This window comes from Panthera onca (genome assembly GCF_046562875.1).
Source record: "Panthera onca isolate mPanOnc1 chromosome Y unlocalized genomic scaffold, mPanOnc1 haplotype 2 h2.ChrY_unloc_2, whole genome shotgun sequence".
In the NCBI taxonomy this organism is placed as follows: domain Eukaryota; kingdom Metazoa; phylum Chordata; class Mammalia; order Carnivora; family Felidae; genus Panthera; species Panthera onca.
In genome coordinates, this window is record NW_027675865.1 from 2,879,713 (window position 1) to 2,884,993 (window position 5,281).

Below are 5,281 nucleotides of genomic sequence, written 5' to 3' on the forward strand. Positions count from 1 at the left end.
AACAGTTGGAAGTTTGCGGAGAAGGAAGTTGTGAAATAGAGGTCTAGGGGTGTGAGTAAGTAGCCTTCTGACCTCACTTTGGTCAGTGGCCATCAAGTAACTTTTGTGCTGCTTTTCTCCAATTACATTGGATGTTGCTATGTGTAGGAAGTAGATTGAACTCCCGTGGTTCCCACTACTTTACCTTTGCATAGGAAGTTTGCATCTGCCTGAGAAGCTCTGTCTACCCTAATCACTCATATTTCAAATTTGCCTCAACCATTACTTAATCCCACCAGGCAGAGTGAATTAGTCCCTTCTTGGAACTCTTGTGGTACCATGGGCAGTACCCTGTACTGTAATTTTTGCCATATTGTAATAATTTGCGTCCCTGTCTCCCTAGATAATTTGGCCACTCCTTGAGGGTGTCAATTGGTCATTGCACTTCCTAGTATACAGTTTGACTTGTGGTTAGCCTTTGTTAATTGCCAATTGAATTGAATTGAATTGAATTGAATCGAATGTATTGAATTGAATGTACTGAATTGAATTGAATTGAATTGAATTGAATTGAATTGAATTGCATGGAGAGAATGAGCAGAAGGAATTGACAGGTAGGAAGGGCAGAGCCTAGAAAGAGTGGTGACATTTAGAACAAGACTTGTCTGATCTATAAGGAGGGGAACTCCTGCTCATGAGAGTGGCAAAGGTAACTGTTTACTCACCTGTAGTGGTGGAGTGAATGGAGCCGAAACCCCAAATGGACTTCTGTAAATTGCGTCAACAATTCTTACTTCTATAGTGTTTGCGTTGGGGACCAAAAGAGTTCTATATATATGCAGAAGGATTTTGTACATAAAAATGTGCTGCATAATGTAAGATACTCTTTCTCACAACACTCTGTGCCAAGATTAAAGAAATGTGTTGAGTTTACATATTTTACTAAAGGATAGCATGTATAACAGAGGAAGAGAAGGATGGGTTTAAAAAAATGATTATAGTTATACTCGTCTTGTTGACCTTTCTACTCTTCAAAGTCTCTTTGGAAGATATCATCCTGGTCTCTTTCAGTTACAGATGCCTCTTATTGTCTCTGAGACAATAGCCCTAATATGATCTAATTTGCTAAGCCAGGTGGTGTGGAAGACAGAGAAAACGGCCAGCTCATTCTGCAGGAAGCAGCATATAAGGAGCCCACTGATCTGACAGGCTTGTGTCACAATGCACCAGTGTGGGAATTGCCCAGGCTCAGAAAAGGCCAGTTTTTCGCAACATTATACAACTCAAGAGAACTTTCTAACACAGAGGCAATGTTCACAGTTGCACACAAATCACATGTCTGATTCTTGATGCTGACTAGAAGTCAGCCAGTTATTTTAACACAGGTTATAACTCTTACTGGTTTCACTTCACTTTCCCTTAAGGTTCAGGTTTCTTAAGGGCAGGGACCATGTCCTGGGCTTCATAACCTCTGCCCACATATGTCTACCATGGTATTTCATGGGCGCTCTGTTATCATCTGTTATTCATTGGGTTTTTTAGTAGGTGTCAGGCAGCTTTCATGGTGACCACGTATTGGCAGATCATCAAGAGAGTGGCAATAGTGGAGCTTTCTCTACTATATGAACCACATGTTACTTATCTTAAAATTCCTGGAACATATGTATGATGTCCTGTATGAATGATTGTGAGTTTATGACACTCATATTCTACTCCTTTTTCCCAACAGTTTAAAATACGTTAATGGCAGTTTACCTTCCTTTCATTCCCTAACTTAAAATAATTTACTTCTTTGGCTTTGGACTACTGCCTACATGCTAAAAGATGCAACGCTAGAAAACATGATTGCATTTTGATGTGTTCTTAGCAGGCTGCCTTAATTGCCAGCTCTGTTGGGTGGGTTGGATATCACTGTTACTTCTGGCAGGATCTTCTGAGATACAAGTATATTTCTTGGGCAAAGTAGCATGTTGAGTCCATCATCATTTGGAGTGAAACTCAGTCTACGTCCAGTAGAGTTGGTCCTATTGGTCACATGAAGTAACGAAAACCAGGCCGTATTCGTTTCGATGTCATAACATTCTGGGACGTGTAGTGATGCCCATGAGAAAAAAAAAAAAAAAAAAAAAAAAAAAAAAAAGAATCAGACAGGGGACTCCATTTAAGAGACGTCTCAGCAAGCAGAATCAAGATGCCAGAATGAGGAACAAAGATAAATGCTGTCTAGGTTGTAGAGGTTGGAGACATTGCTCCAGCAGAGAGAAAGTTCCTTCAGGGTTAAGGGAGAGGCTGGATAGTGATCCTCAGGCCCCTTGTTACCACCTCCAGGCCATGATCTTTCTACTCCCCTGAAGTTCCTGCCTTCACCTCCTTAGTCCATCTATTCAATCCCAGAGCGCCACCCTTTTTTTCATGGACATTTCTGGAATCCCTTCCTACTCTTCTTTCTCCTCATGTTGCTCCTGCCTCTGTTGTGGGCAATTTCAGAATCCTGGTAAAATTGCTCTAGCAATGTAGCTTCAGTGTTCTTTAAATTCTCTGGCTCCCACAACCTTAAGAGTCAGTTTCCTCCAGTAGCGAACTTCCGTGATGGTGCTCTGAGCTCTATGATCATCCAGATGTCTCCTGCTAGAATGTCAAACTTAACGTGCCAATATCTCAGAAGATAACCTCCCCTAACCAGGTGTCTCACTACTTGACTTCACAACTTCTCTTCTTCAGCCTGATAGACTTGTGGTCCCTACTTCCTCCCTCTCATTTCCCTGTATATCATCCCTTGTGGCTCCACTTCCCTTCCTAATGCAGTGTATACACCTCAGTATGTCACTTTGTGTTGGAACCTCCTAGTCCTCTGCTGCATCGGCTTAGGTGGCCTTGAAGCTTGGATGAGTCCTCCACTCTGTCAGCCCATCCTCTGTCTCACTCAGCCCAGTGAACTGTTACAGGGACTCACAGTCACTAGGGTCACTCACTATGATTTTATGGTTGCTGATGGCAACCTACCCCCACAGCTTCTTGCCAATCTTAAGCGGTCTTCTCCCCACAGCAGCTATTCCATACCTCCATCATTTCCCTCAACCTATCTTTTTCACCTTTCCCTGGGAAATGACTCATTTCATAGATAGAACTTAGATTGTAGACACCTTCAAACTCTCACTCAGACCTCATAATCACACCTTTCAACACAACGTTCAACCCCCACCCCAGTATGAGAGACAAAAATGTTCCTATTCCCACTCTAGATTCATTAATTCATTCGGCAGTCACGGAGAGCCAACTGAGTCCTACGAAGCACTGTGCTATATGCTTGGGACATTAGAGATGAGGAGGTAGACCCTACTCACAAGGCGCTTACAATCACAAGGAGCTTACAATCATGTAGGGGAGACAGATATTATGGTGTAATGATCCCAAGATGCATGGAGCATTAGGAGAGTGTGAAGGGAAAATCCATGTAACTCAGCCTTCAGGGGAAGGAGATGAAGAGTTGTAAGGGACTTTTCAGATGGCGTGGTATCTTGGAACTAATCCTTAAAGAGTGAGTAGGTATTAATTAGGCAAGGTTGGAGTAGGAAGGACACAAGAGGTTCAGGCATTACAACAGTAGAGAAAAATCACACTGAATATAGGGAGAGGGTATAAGTAAAAATAGGAAATTGAGTCATTCCGATTCTTGACTGGGTCCTACACTTTGTAAAGAGGTCATCTCACAAAGAACCTCAAACGATCACATTTTCCCACAATTTCCTTCTGCATTTTTTATTCTTTATCCTAGTGTAATTCCTCTCCTTCCCTCACCAGTATGATTCAATTAGTAACTCACTTCTGTGGATACTATGGCAACCACATTTCCTCTGTGCCGCACCCTTCTATATCTTTGCTTGGCATCAGTGGAGCCTCATGATGGAGCTCATATCTCTACTCCCCTTAGAGTGGACTTTGGAACATGCAAAAGTTATTACATCACTGCCTTCCAAGCTGTGGTTCCCCCACACTCCAGCATGATAGAAAACACCTTTCCCATCCACACCCAGCCCCCACCTTTGCATCCTTACTGGTCCTGGGCCAGTTGCTCATGCCCTTAGACTCCCGCATGATCAACTATCAGCAAATTCCTTAATATGCCCTATTGTTTTATACCTAGAAGTCTTCCCCATCACCATGGGTATGTTTCGATGCAGCATCTTAATTGGTACATATTTTAATGCAGGCTAAAATAACTATGAAATATCTAACCTATTCTCTTTTTTTTTAATTTCCCAGATAACAAGGGTAATAGATGCTCTTTTTTTTTCATTTTTAAAATTCTATTATTGAAGTATAGATTACATACAGTGTAATTTTAGTTGCAGGTGTGTAAAATAGCGATTTGACAATTCTATACATTATTCAGTGCTCACCATGGTAAGTGTAATCACCATTTTTCACCATATCATGTTGTTATAATATCAACTATATTCCTGTGCTGTACTTTTCATCTCTGTAAGTTATGTACTTTATGACAGGAAGTTTGTAACTCTTAGTCACCTTTCCCTATCTTACACACCCCACCCACTTCTCTTCTTGTAACCACAAGTTTGTTCTCTGTATTGAAGAATCTGTCTGTTTCTTTCTTTGTTTTGTTTTTTAGCTTCTACATAAAAGTGAAATTATATGGTATTTCCTTTTATCGGAATAATCCCACGTAGCACAATACCTTCTAGGTTCACACATGTTGTTGCAAATGGCAAGGTTTTATTCCTTTTTTTACAATTAAATTATATTCTATTCTATGGACACTACATTTCTTTATATATTCATCTGTTGACAGGCACTGGGGCTGCTTCCATAGCTGGGCTATCATAAATTATGCTTAAATAAACACAGAGGTGCATGCATCTTTTCAAATTGGGGTGTTCCTTTTCTTTGGGTAAATACCCAGTAGTGGAATTATTGGATGATGTAGTATTTCTGATTTAATTTCTTGAGGAACCTGCATTCTGTTCGCTAGAGTGGCTGCACCTATTTACATCCCCACCAAGAGTGCAGTGGTGTTACTTTTTCTCTTACCTTCTCACCAATACTTGTTATTTCTTGTCTTGCTGATACTAGGCATTCTGTCAGGTGTGAATTGGTGTGTCATTGTGGTTTTGATTCAGGTTTCTCTGATTAGTGATGTTGAGCATCTGTAATGTGTCTGCTGATGTAGTAGACACTCTTAATTCATCCCTTTTCCCTTCCCTTTTGATTCTTTCCAGGGTGATGATGACACCGATGACCTCTGACAGCTTAACTCACCATTTTAATCTTCTATCAACAGTCA